Consider the following 21,317-nt stretch of genomic DNA (forward strand, 5'->3'; position numbering starts at 1 on the left):
AACCAAACTGAACACATTTGCTGAGGTAATTGATAGATGCTCCATCATATAGGGCATTGCTAGTGTAACACTGCCTATCAAAGTCCTGAGAGCTACAGCGAAATACCGTATGGGGCTTTCTAGCATGAGGCATCTTGCTTGTGAAAATCCTTCAGGAACTAAAGTGAAACATCATTTGGAGCCTCGCTTGACTAGACAACATAGCATGTACAAATCTTTAGGTGTGACTGACTGACAAGGCCGCTTCTAGAGATGCTCCTGCTTCTAAACATCACCTAGTCATTACAAAATCCATGGCGTCCTCAACGTTCACATCAAAGCAAGTATAGATCAGCTAAGTATCAGTCACTAGTCACCACCACCAACACCGTCGGCGGCGCCATCACCCTGATGTTACATCAAAGGTGGAATGAAGAAATCACAGATGTGAGGGGAAAAAAAAAAAAAAAAGTGTATTATCAGTGGAACACGGAAGTACTTAGTGAAACAGGACATATATTCTCTCTCTCTCTCTCTCTCTCTCTCTCTCTCTCTCTCTTTAGACTCTTTCTATCTTTCTGTTGGGCGAGGTTCTTCACTTTTTGTACATATTATGTAAATACATTATACCATGTTCCTGAAGTTACTAATTAGGGCCGACAGCTGACGTATATGGAAATGTTCCTGACTTTTCTGGTTCTCTTTCATATATTGATGTCCCCTACATTAGGTTGTGCCTCGACTGACAGTCACCAAGTGATGAGTGCAGGTGTGTAATGTAGAGAGGCATTACATATCTGCAGTCGATGGTGTTCTCTTGGTCGAGGCCTTTCTACCATTAGTGTAGGTTTAGTTGTTTGTCTCTTTAGGATTTAGTATAGGTTAGTGATTTGTCAGTTAGGTGGTTAGTTTCAGGTTCTTTAGATTAGGCATTTTTGTTTATAATGTAAGGTCCAAAAACATAAAAATAATAAATAATAAAAATAAAAATACAAAAAATAATAAAAATAAAAATACAAAAAATAATAAAATAAAAATTATATATATATATATATATATATATATATATATATATATATATATATATATATATATATATATGAGAATAATGAACACATTCTTTCACAAAAGAACAGGGAGAAAGAGGACCTGGAGAAGCCCAAATGGAGAAACAGAGAATGAAATCGACTTCATTATAGCAAATAAGAATAACACAATCACAAATACTCCCCCAGTATCCCTGCTTGTCGTAAAAGGCGACTAAAAGGGTTGGCGGAGGGTTAGTGCCCCTCCCCGGAAAACAACTAACAAAAAAAACAAGCAATAAGCCTCGGACAAGGACTGACCAAACGATGACGACCAAGAACCGGACAAAGGACATGGTTATCGGGAAGTGGAATGTAAGGGGAGCGAATGATGAGGTGAAAGAGAGAGAGATTGTCCAGGTGCTTGAGGGTGCGAAAGTGGATGTATGTGGAATAACTGAAACAAAATGGTGAGGAGAAAGTGTGAGAGAATGGGAGTATGGATGGGGTATATGTGCAGGAGTAGCTGAGAATGAGAGGGCAAAGGAAGGAGTATGTATAGTTGTGAGTAAAAGATGGAAGAAGAGCATAAGACAGTATAGATCAGTTGGATCAAGGATTGTGTGGGTAAAGTTGAAAGTTGGAATACAAATGTGAGCGATTGTGTGTGTGTATGCGCCAACACAAGATCGTGCTAGAAGAGTGAGAGAAGAGTTCTGGACAAATGTAGCAGTGTGCATGCAAAAGTTTGGAAGGAATGAGAGAGTGTTTTTGATCGGTGATATGAATGGTAAAGTTGGGAATGTGAAGGTGGATGGAATAGTTGGTGAGTGGGGTGTGCCTGCTGAGATAGATGAGAATGGGAGTGCGTTAGTGGACATTTGTGCTGGGAGGGGGTTGGTGATAGCCAATACCCTCTTCAGGCATAAAATGATCTACAGGTATACATGGCGAGTGATGAGAAGGGTGGGTGGTGAACTGAATGAAAGGAAGGCAATGATTGATTATGTGTGTGTGGATGAAAGGATGCGAAGATGTGTAATGGATGCAAGAGCTTATAGAGGCTGGGGTAGTGGACTTTCTGACCACTACTTGGTGGTGGCCAGAATTAGGATTCAAGTAAGATGGAGGAATAGAAGAAGGGAAAGACGAGAGGAAGGAGTAGTTGCAAGGAGAGTGGAAAGGTTACAAGAGGATGAGAAAAAGGCAGAGTATAAGAGAGAAGTAGTGGAACGATTGGGCAAATATGAATTGGAGCAGATGGGAGACGTGGAAGGTGTGTGTAGGATATTTACAGAAGAAATATGTGCAGCATGTGATGTGGTGTGTGGAAGGAAGAGAAGACGGAGGGGGGTGCAAGGAACAGCGTGGTGGACTGAAGAGGTGAGACAGGCTGTGGCACAAAAGAAGAAAGCATACAATGAATGGATGAGAAATAGGGGCGTGGAAGAAGTTGAGAGACGGAAGAGAGAGTTATATGTAGAAAGAAGAGAGAGAGGTGAAAAGATTAGTAAGAGGGACTAAGAAGAGAGTGGATGAGGAATTTGGAAGGAATTCGAGTGTAAAGTGGAGGGACCGTAAGAAAATGTTCTGGAAAGAGGTGAAAAGAGTAAGACAGGGTGGAAGTGAAGTTAGCAGGGGAGTGAAAGATAAAAATGGTAGATTACTAGTGGAGAAGGGAGAAAAAGTGAGGAGATGGAGAGAACACTTTAAGGAATTGTTGAACATAGAGGATGGAAGCAATGCGAGTATAAGTGGCTAGGGAATGGCTGGGAGAAGAAGGGAGGTGAGAAGACAGGAAGAAATCAGTATGATAGAAGTTGTGGAAGCAATGAAGAAAGTTAAATCGGGGAAAGCCCCAGGAGTTGATGGAGTGTGTGGTGAAATGCTGAAGCATGGGGGAGAGATCGTAGTAGAATGGATGTGGAAGATGTACAGATTGGCCTGGGAGGAAGGTAGAGTCCCGGAGGATTGGAAGTCAGGTATAATTATTCCCTTGTACAAAGGAAAAGGGGAAAAAGAAGTGTGTGGTAATCATAGGGGCATTTGTCTTCTTAGTATAATAGGAAAAGTGTATGGTAGGATACTTATTGACAGAGTTAGAGAAAGAACAGAGAAATTAGTTGGAGAAGAACAGGGAGGCTTTAGGAAGGGAAGAGGTTGTGTAGATCAGATATTCATTCTTAGATCCTTAGTGGAAAAGTTTCTAGAGAAGGGAAAGAAGTTGTATGCGGCTTTCATGGATTTGGAGAAAGCATATGACAGGGTGGATAGACAAGGATTGTGGAAAGTGTTAAGAATATATGGAGTAGATGGGAAGTTGTTGAATGCTGTGAAGAGTATGTACGATGGTGCGAAGGCTGCAGTGCGTGTGGATGGTGAACTAAGTGAATTTTTCTCTTTGAAAGTTGGTTTGAAACAGGGATGTTTCATGTCTCCATGGTTGTTCAATCTGTACATGGATGGGGTAATAAGAGAGGTATAAGGTAGGGTAGTGGATGTTGGAGTGGCCCTGGTGAGAGAGGATAGTGTTTGGAAACTCCCTGTACTGTTGTTTGAAGATGATACTGTGTTGTTGAGTGAAGACGAAGAGGAGCTGCAAGGCTTGGTGGATGAGTTTGAGAGAGTGTGTAAGAAACGGAATCTAAAGGTGAATGTAGGGAAGAGTAAAGTGATGGTCTTTGAGAGAGGTGAAGTCAGTGAATGTACAGGGAGGTTGGATGGTGAGGAATTGGAAAATGTGAGTACGTTTAAGTACTTGGGTAGTGTGATGAGTAAGGATGGAGGTTTGGAGGGTGAAGTGCTTGAAAGGGTACAGCAGGGAAGAAAGGTTGCTGGTTCTTTGAAAGCAGTGATAAGAAACAGAGAAGTGAGCATGGAAGTGAAAAAGTTACTACATGACAGTATTGTGATACCAACTCTAACGTATGGAAGTGAAGCTTGGACGTTGTTGGAAGGACACAAGTCGAGAGGAGAGCAGTGGAAATGAGTTATTTAAGAGGAGCCTGTGGAGTCACATGGAGAGACAGGCTGACGAATGAGGATATAAATGAGCGTTGTGGTGTGGATGTGGATGTGATAGGAAGCGTTATGAGGAACACACTGAGGTGGTTTGGCCATGTGGAGAGGATGGAGGGTGAAAGACTGACGAAGAGAGTGTATGTGAGTGAGGTGGAGGGGGGAAGAGGGAGGGGGAGGCCGAGGATGAGATGGAGGGATGGGGTGGAGAGGTATATGAGAAAGGGGGGTATGAGTTGGGAGCAGGGCAGTGAAATGGCGGGGGATAGGGCGACTTGGAGGCGATGTGTTTGTGGCCACCCCAAACGGGATTGAGGCGTCTGGCAATAGATAGATAGAGACAATCACAAATGTGAGAGTTGTCAACAAAGTAAATATTGGAAGTGACCATAGAATGGTGGGTTGTACAGCAAGATTCAATTTCAAAAGAGAAAGAAAGAAGATGATTAAAGACAAAAAGATATGCCCAATAAAAGTCAGCGAAAACAAAGCAGGTTTTCAGTTGGAAATAAGGAACAGATTTCAGGCTCTAAGTAATGCTGAATGTGACATTGATGAGCTGAATGACAAACTACCAAAAGTGCTAAAAGAATCAGCGGAGGTAGTAGGAAAACCTAATACAACTAATGCCGGGAAGTATTCAGAGAAGACACTTGAGCTTATGAAAAAAAGAAAGGTAATAAAAGTAAAAACAAAGAAAGATGAAACAGAACGAGCGGAATTAAACAAGCTTATCAACAAAAGACAAAGAGAAGAAAAAAGATCGAGAAACATGGATCAAATCAAAGAAACCATCAAAAAAGGAAAAAGTCTGAAACAGGTCCGAAATAAAATAGCACTTGGAAAGCAACAAATTACATCACTAAAAGACAAAAACGGTGAAGCCATTAAATGCAGAGATATGATGCTGAAGAGAGTTGAAGAATTATACAAAGAACTGTATGCATCAAAGACAGAAGTACCAATAGCTAACTTTTCTGTTGACACAAGTGAAATACTTGAGGTAACACCAGACGAAGTAAATATTTCTCTTAAAAAAATGAAAAGATGGAAGGCTCCAGGAGAAGATGGAATAGTAGCAGATTTACTGTTGGATGGAGGACCAGAAGTACAAAATAGGCTTGCTCACTTATTTACCCAATGTATAAAACAGAAGAAAATTCCCAAAACATGGTGTAATGCAACTGTTATTCTACTTTATAAAATAGGCGACTCAAAAGACCTTAGTAACTATAGACCCATTAGCTTGCTATCAGTCATTTACAAACTTTTCACTAAAGTCCTTACAAACAGAATAGCTACAAATTTGGAGGAAAACCAACCTCGTGAACAGGCAGGATTCCGAAGCGGGTACTCGACTACTGATCATCTGCACACAATGAATCAGGTAATTGAGAAAACTACAGAATATAATAAACCACTGTGCTTAGGTTTTGTTGATTACGAAAAGGCTTTCGACTCAGTGGAGCACATAGCAATTATAAATTCATTGCGAGAACAAGGAGTGAATGAGAACATTGTAAACTGCTCGAAAACATATATAAAGAGGGAACTGCAACGGTTAAATTACATAAGGACTCAGAGAAAATTAAGATTGAGAAGGGCGTGCGTCAGGGAGATACAATTTCACCAAAGTTATTTACAGCATGCCTAGAAAGTATTTTCAAAAAGCTAGACTGGGAAAACAAAGGAGTAAACATAGATGGAGAAAACCTAAACCATTTAAGATTTGCAGATGACATAGTCCTAATCTCAGAAAAAGCAGAGACATTGCAAGAAATGTTAAATGACCTGAACAGAGAAAGTCTGAAAGTAGGGCTAAAGATGAACCGGAGTAAAACTAAAGTAATGTTTAATCCTCAAACACCAAAGAACGTCATAAGAATAAGTGGAGAAATTCTTGAAGAAGTTGAGGAGTACAATTACCTAAGACAAATACTAAAATTAACGAAAGATAATGATAGCGAAATAAAAAGACGCATTACAATTGGATGGAAAGCTTTCGGTAAACATAGAGACATTATGAAAAATAGCTTGCCAGTTTGTATGAAACGAAATGTATATAACGAATGTATAATTCCAGCCACGACGTATGGTTGTGAGACTTGGAAACCGACAAAATCGATGGAAAATAAATTAATTCGTTCTCAGAGAGCAATGGAAAGGTCAATGTTGGGAATATCTTAAAGAGACAGGAAAAGATAAACTTGGGTGAGACAGCAGACTAAAGTCAAAGATATTATAGAAGTTATGAAAGAACAGAAATGGAGGTGGGCAGGCCATGTACCTAGAACAAGGGATAATTGATGGAGCAAGAGGTTGACTGACTGGACACCAAGAGATGGTAAGCGTAGCAGAAAAAGGCCAAACAGGAGGTGGAAAGATGAGATAGAGAAATTTGCAGGGAAAACGTGGCAAAGATTGGCTCAGTCAAGGAATTCGTGGAGAAGGTTGGGGGAGGCCTTTGTTCAGCAGTGGACTTGTAATGGCTGATGATATATATATATATATATATATATATATATATATATATATATATATATATATATATGTACGTGTGATTGAAAGTATGTCTGTATATATGCATGGAAGTGTGTGTGTGTGTGTATATATATATATATATATATATATATATATATATATATATATATATATATATATGCACACTAACCACAGGAGAAATGAAAGGAGCAACAGTGATTACTATCGTATATTACATCTTCAGACAGTGAGACAGAAACGTAGAGGGTAGAGGTCTTTTATGCACACCTGCAGCAGGTAGTGGCACACAGAACAATGGATGATCTGAATTTTTACCTGCGGCTTAACTTAGGGTCACCTGCAGCAGGGAGTGGAACACAACAAAGGATGACCTGAAACTAAAAATGCACGTGACAAAGGAGGATGAAGTAGGAGGAGAGGAAAGGGGAGTGGGAAGGAGGGGGAAGGGGAGAGGGGGGAGGGAGGAAGGGATAAATACTGCTGCTTAACTTAAGACCTAGAGGGTTAATGCTTGGTGTGTCCCACACAGGTGTGACTACACCACCAGGAGATGACAGGGAACAATCACGTGTTAGTCTGGGGGATACTACTTTAAAAATTAATTCAGTTAACAATTTATCACACTTAAAATGACCATAGCTCATGTTTACATTCTTTTCATATGTGGTTACAATGTAATTGACAAGGGCAATCAAACTCGATGCCCTCATGGATGGCGGTTTCCTCAGATGTAGAGAGGGAGTTGGATATGTATGCCTCACGGATCTTGTGATACAGTGTCTGACAGACGAGTGGTAGTGTATCTTGATCATTGATGGGATCCGTGAGGCAGAAAAGTAGCTCTTCTAGGTCCGCATCCATGCGGGCATCGAGATCTGCAGCACCAGAGAGTGGCGGAAGGAGGGCCTTGATCCAGTGAGTGACGGTAGGAGGGTCACCCTTGGTCTTTCCTCCTTTCCTCTTATTTTTCTTCTTCTCCTTAAGTGGAGGGGGAGAAGAGGGAGCGATGGTGGCAGGTGGTGGTGAAGGTGGAAGAGGTGCCTCCACTTCGTCAGGAGCAGATGGAGAAGGCAAGGAGGAGGGCTCACCTCGTCCAGATGGATCGAAGGGATGGGAGAAGAACTCGCTCCTCCTCAGCTCCTGATGAAGGGAGGTGAACCTCCACAACAGTCTCCCCATGCTCGACGTCCATGGCCTGTGACGGTTCCGGGTCGGTGATCTGAGGGGTAGTCGTAGTCGTAGTGGTGCCAGTCACCCTGTTGAGAGGGGCATCCACACACAGCCGTTTCCACGGTGTCACGCGGGGTGGTGGTGGCTGCTGCTGCCGGCGGGCCTGACGCACCTGATGAGGGGGGAGACATGGATCGCGGGTGAAGCTTTGGGGAATGGCAAGGCGTGGAAGGCCGTTCTCCTCAAAGATTTGAGGAAGAACAGCCAGAACCTCCTTGCTACCCCCACTAAAAGCCTCAGCCGTCGCGATACACATCGCAACGAGTGTGTGTTGCCAGAACTCCCAGGACCCATTGGCCGGCATCTCTGGGCCGGGGGGTGCCGCTGTGCATGGGCAGAGCCCTGCACAGCAACATCACCCGGTCTAGTGACATCCCTAGCTTCGGGACCCTTGGAAGCCTGCACGACACGAAACTCCACTGTCTCTCCCTCACCGAGAAAACGCAGGAAATGCCGTGGATTCGGCACAGTGATCCCTGAGACGTGAACGAAAATATCAGCGCCAGTATCCCGGCACTTGATGAAACCGTAGCACGCTCTCACGTTGTACCAATTCACGGTTCCCTTGATGGTAGTGGCTCCTGACTGCTCGGATCTGCTGCTGGGTGCCCCCCTCAATGGGTCGCAGGCACGAGCAGAGTCGCTGGAGTTCTCATGGAGCTCGGGCATAGTGGCGACTGGCCAGGCCAAGCTATGCGAGGAGAGTGAGAGTCGATCTTCATCTAGGCCATGAACGGGGATTATTTATTGCATCCCCATAATTCTATCTATCTATCTATCTATAGCCCGACGCCCTAATCCCGCAAAGGGTGGCCGCAGACAAAACGCCTCCAAGTCGCTCTGTCACCCACCATTTGACTACCCTCCCCCCAACTCACCTCCCCCTCCCTCATATATCTCTCCATCCCTCCACCTCATCCTCGGTCTACTTCTCCTTCCCTCCACCTCACCTACATACACCCTCTTAGTCAGTCTTTCATTCTCCATTCTCTTCATATGTCCAAACCACCTCAGTGTATTTCTCCTAATCTTCTCAACCACATCCACATCCACCCCACAGCGTTCCTTCACTTCTTCATTCGTCAACCTGTCCCTCCACGTCACTCCACATGCTCCTCTCAAGTAACTCATTTCCACTGCTCTCACTCTTGACTTGTTCCCCTCTTGCAAGGTCCATGCCTCGCTTCCATACGTCAGGGTAGGGATCACAATACTATCATGCAATGACTTCTTAACTTCCATACTCACCTCCCAATTTCTCATCACTGCTTTCAGTGTACCAACAATCTTCCCTCCTTGCTGTACCCTTTCACGCACTTCATCCATAATTGCAACGTATTATTTGATGAACAGATTGGTTCCCACAACATTTAACTAAATAGCAACCAGTGAGACTGTCCAAGAAACTAACATCTTTATGGATCATTAAGGTAAAGATGTAACGGCTAGGGAACCTTGTAAATATTTAACAACCAAACACAAGCACTATTAATGCTGTCATTTATAATTCAGACCTTTATTATCACATTATTGTATGAGTATTTTCACTCAAACACCTTCGACCCAAACAGTCCACAAGACAAAAACTTGAAAGATCGTATATATTTAAAGAACAAGGCTGTCCTCCAGAGATTAGATTTACACTTTTGGACACTGGTATGGTAGAGCTATCAAGTGTTAAACATGCGGATGAAAGGTTCCAGGTTCGATTACCGCCTTGTGCGACAGTGAGAGGATATTTTTGGTTTATTCTGTAACACATCCTTAATATAAGCGCTCCATAGACATGACCTTATGAATAAACAGTGGCATATTTTTTTTTTTCTGGCAAATTATTTTATTGCTAATTATTATTATATTTATTTTGCATCAGTATACTCCTTCATCAATTTGTTAATTATATTTCTTAGCACCCTTAGATGTTGCAAATATGGTAGGCAAATGCTGGAGTTTGTTACATAATTATTAACTCCTCTATTCTTCTCCCACGAGAGAGAACAACATCAGCTCGGTTTAATCTTGCTTTCCGGTTCACACTCCCGCCCCCACACCATCCCACTCCACTATAGCTCCCCAAACAATAGTTAGGATAGCATTTTTTAACCTTTGTCTTGTTCAAGATCATCAGTTACCACAGTAATGTTTAACCCTTCACTTGATAAAGCACAAGTAGTCTTCTCAAAACGAAAGATAACTTTTACCTTACATAAAATCATATAGAGGTAACCATAAATAAAAAATCAGCAGGAGTATTACTTGCTGTGTTTATTATAATTATTTTTTAATACTGTATCAATATTGTACTTAATAACAATGTTACGTCCCCACCCCACACTGCCACAGGCTCCAAAAGCAGTAGTACAGTACAGGAAGGAAGTTGCCCAGCAGTGGTGTACCCAAAAAGTTGAAAAGGGGGGGAGCTTTTTTTTTTTTTTTAATCTTTTTAACTGAAGCAGCCCATGACCTTGGTGAGCATGGCGAGCCCATACAGCTGGGGGATTTGGGGGGGAGGGGAGGTGCTGTAAGCCCCCCCAAGAAAATTTTGCATTTTGGCCAATTTTACGATCATTTTGAGGCCATATGGAATGGGTATATGACACAAATATAGCATATTCTAAAGTCATTTTTAAGAACTCTGTGCTGCTGAGTTATGATTCAGTCTTTCCAATAACCTTATACTTCTAGAATTCAAACACTCACATTTCGATCAAACAACTTTACAGTTGTAATAAACTAATAACAATAGCATTAAAAACTTATGATTATTTAATTACTGTATTAATCTCAGTTACAAACAGTTGAAGACATATCAAAAATAATTTTCTTGCTGATGATTCAGTTGAAACAGATGAAGCTGATGAGCAGTTCTCAGAGTAACCAGTGGGTAAAACCAGAAAACTGTCATTTTTGAGATACCACTGAGTATAATACATAAGCCTTTTATTCAGGTATGCAGTATTTAAGCTGGATTATAAATAGTTTTTGTTGTCAGCATATGTAGGTATGGGAAATTTAAACCTCCCAGGCACATTGACGCGAATCACGTTCTTTGTGGTTTGGCATATAAATGCAAGTAGACACGAACTGCATTATTATGCAGAAAAATAACACTGTCAAAAGGAAAGTTTTTGGCCAATTTGCATCAAATTTTGGCGTGTTCTAATAGGTGCATCTCTCTTTCGAGGTAAACATTTGGCATCACTGTGACTGTTCTGATGAGACAATGGGCAGCAAAAAAAACTCAGTATCTCACAACCAGCTGGGCTGATGGGTAGTGCTGCTTTCAGTCATCCCTATAAATCTGCCATTTTCCCCCTCCCATCTGAGCCAGAAGTCATTATTTAAATATTGTGACTGTTCAGAGTTTTTTACTATATGACTATAATATGAAGTGATTGTGTCTATGGAACATAGATATATTGTCTGTAAAGCATTGGGGCCTGTTATCAGCCATTAGGCCTATAGGCAGGAGTCTGGTTTGTTATAGCAGTGTTTCCACTCTGCTTCACCCTGCCTGTAAATGATGTGAGTATATTACCTTTATAGTGATGCCAATACTTATATTTTGTGAAACATATAGTGCTTGGATTAGTGAAATAACTGACCTACCATAGCAGTCGTTATGTATGCCATAGAGATATGCCATAGTCACTAAGGAAACAGGCGGTCAAGTACGCCATAGAGTCAGGAAGGGAATAATAGAGGAGGTTGGGATGGAATAATGTTACAGTGTTTATATTGCATATGGTTTAGTGTGAAATATATGTATACAATAGTGCAGCGAGTGTTCATCGAGAAATATTGCATGCATTGACTGACTTAGCTCAAACCTAGCGCAAGTATCAGAGACAACAAATATGCCACACAATCACAGACTTCAGTGAAAAGGTATTGTACCAATCTCAGACAGTGCTATATTGCATATGGTTTAGTGTGAAACATATGTATAAAATAGTGCAGTGAGTATTCACCAAGAAATATTGCATGCATTGACTTAGCGAAAACCTAGCACAAGGAGCAGAGACAAGAAATATGCCACAACCACATATATATATATATATATATATATATATATATATATATATATATATATATGTGTGTGTTGTGCAGCGAATGTTTGTGGAGAAATCTATTGTGTGCATCGCATGTGTTGGGCAAACATAGAGCTAGGGGAACAAAATATGCCACACACACACACACACACACACACACACACACACACACACACACACACACACACACACACTACATAATTCCTCCTCATCAAACCCTTCAAGGTCCTGCCAACATCTCAAGACCTCTGGAGGAAGTGAGTTATCCATATTTTGTTGATTTGTATATTGACCTCTTTCTATATTTATATATATTTTTACACAAATAAGTATTGTTTTTTACATATACACATATGAGATGGAAGAAAGTTCAGCATCAGTATCAGTGCCTAGCAAAAAGACTAGTGGTCATCTTGAGTTTCTGAGAGCACTATCAAAAAGCTTATGATATTTTATGTATATACTTTGAGTAAAAAAAAAAAAAGAAAATAATATAACCTAACAGGCGAAAATATGTACGTGTGAGTGAGGCAGGGAGTGTTTTTATCCCGCTCATGGGCGAGGAGGAGTTTTCTACATTTGTTGTCCATTTACTCAAAAACTATTGGATGTATTGATTTCCTGTAAGAACCATGATAAAGATCAGTGAATTTTACATATGTATAGGACATAATATTGTAATATCTGATAAAAAGTCATTGTTACATAGGCGGGAAAATAACGGTTGTTGTGCACACATGATGAAATTTCAGCATGGCTGAGTACCCATTAGCTTTTTTCCGATTTACTTGGAAACTATGAGACGTATCAAAAATCTGTGGGGACCATGAGAAAGCTCATGAAATTCTACACAATATTATGAAATAAAAACATAAGCTGTGTGAGAAAACTTTTGCGGTAGAGCTCCCTGAGCAAAAATCAGTTATTTTTTTTAATGGCTTTCAGTGTTTGGCTATTTTCTCGAAAACTACAAATCATGTCACAATCAGAGTTTCTCATTAGAAAGCTGATGAAAATCTCTATCAAAACTTCTAACAGTTTTCTGTATGATTGAAAACATTCGAACTAGGATGTTGGGAAGTGAGATTGACATTCCTAAATATTTATTCACGTAGCCTAATGTACTTTTATTCTTCTTTTTCTTTTTTTTTCTTTTTGCTTATCGGCTAGAACAAACTTCTCCGAATAAGATGAAGGTTTCATGGCAATGTATAGAGGTTTGGGTGGCAATAATAAGGCGAGAATACTTGTTTTCAGCGGCGTGTGGGGGGGTTGGTAGGGAGGAGGAAGGAATAAAATCATGTCCCAGAAAACTTACTAAAACTTATCCGTGTGCCAGAGGGTTTACCCGTTAACTGCTCATGGCTGATTTTTGGAGGTGTCTTTGGTGCTCAGACATAGGGGTAAAACCGAAATTTCCCAAAGGCCAAATTTTTTCTTAAGAATCGAGAGAATACATGCCAAAGTATCTAGAAACGAAATATAGTTCAAAATTTACCTTCGTAATGCCATGGAAGAACATCGAAGTGTCTGATACCCTATTGGAATCTATGGTTTTCGTTTTCGGTTTCGGCTTCAGTTTTGAAGGCTCCAACATGCTTGCATGCGTCGGCCTTGGTCACCAAGGCACTATATTCGAAATGCACCTGCACGGCCAGGGCTGTATTGAGCAGTCGCACTCGGAACAGCCCAGGCTGTATTAAGCAGTCGCACTGGGAACAGCCCAGGCTGTATTAAGCAGTCGCACTGGGAACAGCCCAGGCTGTATAGAGCAGTTAACGGGAGAAAGTATTATATATATATATATATATATATATATTCCAAAAGGGAGAGGCCATGGCCACATCATGGCTCCCCCTCTCTGTACGCCACTGCTGTTGCCTAGGGACTCGTTCTTCCTATGGTCAGCCTTAAGGTGTACAGCACACAAGATCAGCTGAGGCAAAAATAAACACTGGTTTCTTAAAGTTCACTGTCTACAATTTCCAAATAATTCCACTTAATGCTTTCCAACTTCATTTCAATGTCCTCACAAGCACTGGACTTTACTGCTATTAAACTTAATGCTTGACAACGGTTCACTGTTATTACACTTAATGCTTGACAACACTTCACTGTTATTACACTTAATGCTTGACAACACTTCACTGTTATTACACTTAATGCTTGACAACACTTCACTGTTTTCACAAGTACCGAAAATATAAAAACTTCACTGCCGTGACACTGCCCTACACTCAAACTGAACTGAAAATTTACTGAACTTGTTCTGATCTCTTATCCATCCTTAATTAAGCTTGCATTGTTCGAGAAAGATCTACATTCCACAAGAACAACAGTTCTGGTGTATTCCATAGAGAGCACAGTTACCAGCTCGGAGACAAACAAAACATGCCAGTTTTCTTACAGTACATATCACTGTAAATTATTTACCATTCAAGCCTAAATTGCATAGCATAATTTAACAATCACATAACTAAAATGTTATTAAAGAAAAGGAGGACAAAAATTAATGCATAACTTACGAAATAACTACGCTCACAATAGCAAGCTAACTGGCAACTCTGACTCGTACCGAAACGTACGGTATGGGAAACGTCGAGAAACATCTCTGCTAACTGGCAAATCTCGCTTCTTAACACTACCCCCTCCCTAGTTCTTTGTTGTCCCGACAAAACTAAACAATATATACAAACATAAAACTTAATCCTAATGAAACATTTAACCATAAACAAAATAATCCTTGAACTTATCAGGTCTTCTTCTATCCTGCTTCTGACAAAGTCCTTGCTCCTCCTCACGGTCCACTTCTCCTGGAAGGTCTTGGTCCTCTTCTTGATTCACTTCTTCCCTCGGGAAACTGTCACCATCCTCTTGCACTTCAGCTCCTTGGTCCTCCTCAACATCCTCGGCTGCGGGTCAGCACGATTCCTCAGAGACGTCCCAGCTGTACTGTCCTGGCAGATGATACTGCCAAAGACGGTTCACATGTACCACCATTGGGCAAGACTTCCTCCCTCCCCGAATCCGATATGTTACGTCTGATATGCGGTCCAACACAGTGTAAAGCCCATCCCATGGGCTCTGCAGCTTCGGTGACTGTCCCTTCTTCCACTGAGATTGTATAACCAAAATTGGTCACCATCCTTATCAGTTGCCTTGGCATCATACTTGCACTTCATCACCACTCCTGAAAGCTTGAGGGCTCCTCGCACTTGATAATGTACCTCAGCCAGCCTTTCCTGAAGGTACTTTGCATAGCTGGTGGTGTCTGTAGGCGGCTTTTCATCAGGTGGTCTTCCTATTAACAAGTCAACTGATAATTGTAACTCGTGGCCCAACATCAGCTTTGTGAGAGTATAGCCAGTAGACTGATGGGATGCAGTACAGCAATATCGGTAATTTCTGGTCCCATTCTGCTTGTCCATCGATGCATTACTTGGCCAGTTCTTGTCCCGGAGTCCAGTGAATTTCTCCACCATCCCATCTGACTCTGGTCTTAATGGGGTCGTCCTGGTCTTCTCGATATCCAATAACTTGTAGCACTCATGGAACACAGCAGACTCGAAGATTCTACCCTGGTCTGAATGTAGCTCTTGTGACATCCCAAAACGACAGAAAAACTGATCAACCAACACCTGATCAACCGTTGCAGCCTCTTGATTGGGGATAGCATAGACTTCAGTCCAAGTTGTGAAGTAGTCCGTGGCAACACATATATACCGGTTCCCTCTTTCAGTGAGTGGCAGAGGTCCAGCAATGTCCACCACGACTCTTTCCATTGGTGCACTCACCTGGTACAGATGAAGAGGGGTGCAACCACGTTTCTTGGGTCCTTTCTTGGCACAACACACATCACAGGCCCGACACCACTCTTCAACATCCTGTTGCATGCCAATCCAGTAGAACCTGTGTCGCAGCCAGCTTAGAGTTTTCTTCACTCCCAGGTGCCCAGCAGTGATCTGGTTATGGGACTCATCCAAGATCTTGGACCTCATATCCTTCAGAACAACCAGCTGCCAATATTTGCTGAGGCCATCAGCTGTCTCCCACTGATGCTCCAGTAGTCCGATGCAACAAAGAAGGTCCCACTGGCTCCAGTAGCTCCTGGTCGCAGGGCTTAAGCTGGAAACTTCTTCCCAAGATGGTTGCACTGTACTCCACTGCAGCCACTGTAGCACTGGTTGTAAATCTGCATCCTGCACCTGCATCCTCTTCAGGTCTTCAACTGACGCTGACCCTGTCACAACCGTACATCGACATTTCTTGCCCAGATTCCCATTCCTACTGCACTCATTGCCGTCTGTTCTTCCGTCTTCTCACACACTATCCATCAAGATTCTCTTGCATTTCATCACTATTCCCTCACTAACTGTCTTCAACTGGTCGTCTACATGCTGTCTGTACTCTGTCACTTTACTGCTTACCTCATACTTCTGCTGCCGTAGGTCAGCATAAACTTCCTCTTTCACCTTTTCCTGTTCTTCCTTTACTTCTCCCATGAAATCATCTAGCCGTCTTTGCATCCCCAGTTGTAATACTCTCTGTTGGTTCTCTGATGCCTCTTGTTGTTCATATCGTTCTTTTTGCTCTTTATCTGGTGACTCTAGTTGATCACTCTGTGGCTTCAGTTGTACACTTTGTATCTGTAATTGTTCTTTGAGTTCTTTACTTTGTGCCTGTATTAGTTCTCTGAGTTCTATCTGTCCTTCCTTCTGTGCCTGTATTTGTGGTTGTAATAGTTTCATATTTGCACCCAGCGATGCCTCTTCCTGACTATCTTGGCCTCTTGTCTGGACATCATCTTGCTCCATGTCGAAGATTAGACTCACTGCAACCCTCAAAATTATCCACAATCCTAACACCAGTGTAACATCCCTACCCCACATTGACAAAGGCTCCAACAGCATTAGTACAGTACAAGAAGGATGTTGCCCAGTGACTTGTTCTTCCCAAGATCAGCCTTAAGGTGTACAGCACACAAGATCAGCTAAGGCAAAAATAAACACTGGATTATTAAAGTTCACTGTCTGTATTTTCTAAATAATTCCACTTAATGCTTTCCAACTTCACTTCACTGTCCTCACAAGCACTGGAGCTATACAGACTTTATTAACTGCTATTAAACCTAATGCTTGACAACATTTCACTGTTGTTACACTTAATGCTTGACAACACTTCACTGTTATTATATTTAATGTCTGACAACAATGTTTTCACAAGTACCGAAACTATACAAACTTCACTGCGCTGACACTGTACTACACTCAAACTGAACTGAAAACTGACTGAACTTGTTCTATTCTCTTATCCATCCTTATACAAGCTTGCATGATCTACAATCTGAGAAAAACAGTTCTGGTGTATTCCATAAAGAGCACAGTTACCAACTCTGAGACAAGCAAAACATGCCAGTTTTCTTACAGTACATATCACTGTAAATTATTTAGCATATAAACCTAAAGTGAATTGCATAATTTAGCAATCACATAACTAAAGCATTAGGAAAGAAAAATTGCACAATAATTAATGCAAAACTTATGAAATAACTACGCTCACAATAGCAAGCTAACTGGCAACTCTGACTCTTACCGAAACCTACGGTATGGGAAACGTCGGGAAACATCTCTGCTATCTAATTGGCAAATCTCGCTTCTTAACACCACCCCCTCCCTAGTTCTTTGTTGTCCTGACAAAACTACACAATATATACAAACATAAATCTTAATCCTAATGAAACATTTAACCATACACAAAATAATCCTTGAACTTATCAGGTCTACTTCTATGCTGCTTCTGATGACGTCCTTGCTCCTCCATACAGACCACTCCTCCTGGAAGATCTTGGTCCTCTTCTTGATTCACTTCTTCCCTCAGGAAACTGTCACCCTCCTCTTAGACTTCATCTCCTTGGTCCTCTTCAACATCCTTGGCTGTGGGACAGCACGATTCCTCAGAGACGTCCGAGCTGTACTGTCCTGGCCCAGGGTACTGCCAAAGATGGTTCATGTGTACCACCATGGGGCGAGACTTCCTGCCTCCCCGAATCTGATATGTTACGTCTGATATGCAGTCCAACACAGTGGCCCAACATCAGCTTTGCAGAAGTGTAGGTGGTAGACTGATGGGATGCAGACCAATATGCCATCAGCAATGCCCGTAATTTCTGGTCCCATTCCGTTTGTTCATCAATGCAGTACTTGGTCAGTTCTTGTCTCAGGGTCCAGTTGAATTTCTCCACCATCCCATCTGATTGTGGCCTTAGTGGGGTCGTTCTGATCTTCTTGATCTCCAATAACTTGCAGCACTCACAGAACACAGCAGACCCGAAGTTTCTACCCTGGTCTGAATGTAGCTCTTATGGCATCCCAAAACGACAGAAAAACTGATCAACCAACACCTGAGCAACTGTTGCAGCCCCTTGATCGAGGATAGCATAGGCTCCGGTCTACTTTGTGAAGTAGTCTATGGTGACACATATATACTGGTTCCCTCTTTCAGTGAGTGGCAGAGATCCAGCACTGTGAACGGTGACTCTCTCCATTGGTGTACCCACCTGGTACAGATGAAGAGGGGTGCAACCACGTTTCTTGGGTCCCTTCTTGACACGACACACATCACAGGCCAAACACCAGTCTTCAACATCCTGCTGCATGCCAATCCAGCAGAACCTGTGTCAGCCGGCTTAGAGTTTTTTTCACTCCCAGCTGCCCACCAGTGATCTGGTTATGGGAAATAAATAATATAAAAATCACGTCCCCCTGGCCTTGTTACTTTTATTGTCGGAAGTATTGTGGTGTCATGCACTTTGTAGGCTGCTGAACGTTGAGTATTTGTATTGAGTTAACTCATCCGCTATCCATTAAAATAACTGTTGAAAAGCTGAAGGCCCAGTCCATTCATAGAAATAGAGTGATTTACCCTAAATCTCTATGTTATTTGCAAAATAACATCCCTTGGTTTGCATAGCAGTGAACACAGGATGATTTGCTTTTGTAACTTATGGTCATATTAAAAGTGAGTTTAGGCATTTCGTTGAATCTCTTCCTTTGACATTTCTTCAACATAATACATCTCGGTGACCTCCATTATGTTATGGAAGGATATTGTCTCAATATTAAAGCGATAAAAATGATTGAGCAGAGCATATCGGTGTCCTACATGCAGCATAAATCGCAAAGTTTATCATACAAAGTCTCCATTGTCACTAAGAATTCGGTTATCTTTATTGGCCTTTGAATTTTATTTCTTTCGATTCTCGTGGTTGAGTCATGTATTCATGACACGCACGACCACTCCCGAACTAGCAGGTTGGACCCACAGTCATCCTAAGTTAGTCTGGTAGACTAATTTTGGTTAGTCAAACCAATGGTGTCTTAAATGGGTATGAGCTTAGTTAAATTTGACTAACATAAGTTGTTAGCCTTTAGTCAAATTGTCTAAACTTATGTTAGTCCGATGACCTAACTTCAGTTAGTTTTAACCCGCCCCATCCCGACGTTTTCTTGGCAGTGGTACACCCCAGTCCCGACATTTTTGGACCTTTTTTTTTTAGGCTCAAACATTTTCTTTTTGTGAGAAACATCGAATATTCATAGAGAAATCGCTCACCTGAGGTTTAAAATACTCGATACAGGTACGAGTACTTCCTTACCTGACTGGGTTTTCTAACAGGCTGGCACCAAAGAAAACGAGTTCTATGAGAGGGTAACTATTTTATCCACTCATAAACAGTATTTATTTATTTACTTGGTACGAATTTATATGTAGTACAAGAGTATATTGGTTTTCAAACAGTAATATAGGCATTATAAGCATTGTTTCACTCACTAACTCATCACCATTCATGACCTTTTTTTCCCACATTACCTGATCATCATTTCTGACTGTTTCTTCCTCTAATGCTATGTAAACTTTGTCTTCCACATTGTCATCGATTGGGGAATCACTTTGGCCCTGAATGTCTTTATTGGCCAGGTCACTGGTAACAGGTGAATCGCCAAGACAATGGCGTGCAGGGGGGGGGGAGAGGTTATGCGGTGTAAGGCATTGTCCCTGCTTGGCATCTTGTAGAGGAATAGAGGACGGTGTCCCGTGTATACGTGCCAAAAATCACTTGCGAAATCACTCGCGAAAATTGAAATTGTGCAAATTAGGGATCTTGCAATATTGCCGCGTTAATTTACGTCTCCGGGATATGAGTGCACATCATGTGAGGACGTGAATTCACGTCTCCGGGATGGGGCGGGTTAAATGAGTATGAGCTTAGTCGAATTTGTCTGATATCTTTTAGTCCATATTCAACTATTATCTTAGTCAGTTTGACTAACTATACGTTAAGTGAGCCAAGCCCCCAGTGAATGGAAAATAAAGCATAAAATACAATAGGAAATTTAAAAAAAAACTATCAATAAATAATATACCTAATTTACATAAATAAGATTTCAAAAATAAAAAATTTAATAAGCACATTTGACTAGCATTCTCTCATTAATAAAATCTTAAATTCATAATCATAAAATATGGCATCTTAAGCAAAAATATATATTTTTTTCACATGAATAAAATAATAAGGTCGGGTGTGTCGTATGGTGAAAGAATAAGCAAGGTTGTGAAAAAAAGTACATAATTATAAACTGATAGTGCAGAAAGGAATCAGTGCAGAAAGGAATCAGTGCATACAAAGTGTGAATCACATTACTGCTATTATTGAGAAAACACCCATATCAAAAACAGAATATTGCACAGGATACTGCAAAAACAATATAATGCAATGGATACATGCTGGTAAAACCAGCAATGCAGGATAATATACTGTATATATGTATATAATCATAACTTGCAGTTTGCATCCTTCATGTATGAATTGAATATAATAAATTGTATACAGTGCTTAAAAACTATAATGGTCTACATAACTTGCAGTTTGCATCCTTCATGTATCAAATGAATATAATAAATTGTATACAGTACTTAAAAACTATAATGATCTACATTACTTGCAGCTTCCATCCTTCATGTATGACAGGCATGTGAGTAGGGTCTGAGAAAAAAAAGGGGAAAGTAGTTGACCACTTTCACCTGGCCAACTGCGTGAGGATGTCACAATAGCCCAACGGGGAGAGGTCTGAGGATCACAACCCCATAGGGCAAATTTTTGCACAAAATACACCTGTATAACCATTTTAAAGACATGTACAGTGCTTGTATCATTAAACATATTACATAACAGATGCATGTGAAAATATTGTTACGTCCCAGTCCCCACACTGCCACAGGCTCCAACAGCAGTAGTTCAGTATAGGAAAGACGTTGCCCAGTAAGTTGTTCTTCCTATTATCAGCCTTCAGGTGTGCAGTAAACAAGATAAGCTGAGGCGAAAATAAACACTGACTCCTTAAAGTTCACTGTCTTTATTTTCCAAATAATTCTACTTAATGCTTTCCAACTTCACTGTTCCCACAAGCACTGGAGCTATACACACTTTACTAACTGCTGTTACACTTAATGC

Source organism: Coenobita brevimanus, chromosome 53 (assembly GCF_032717465.1).
Source record: "Coenobita brevimanus isolate Jiangsu-jjx chromosome 53, ASM3271746v2, whole genome shotgun sequence".
Taxonomy (NCBI): Eukaryota; Metazoa; Arthropoda; class Malacostraca; order Decapoda; family Coenobitidae; genus Coenobita; species Coenobita brevimanus.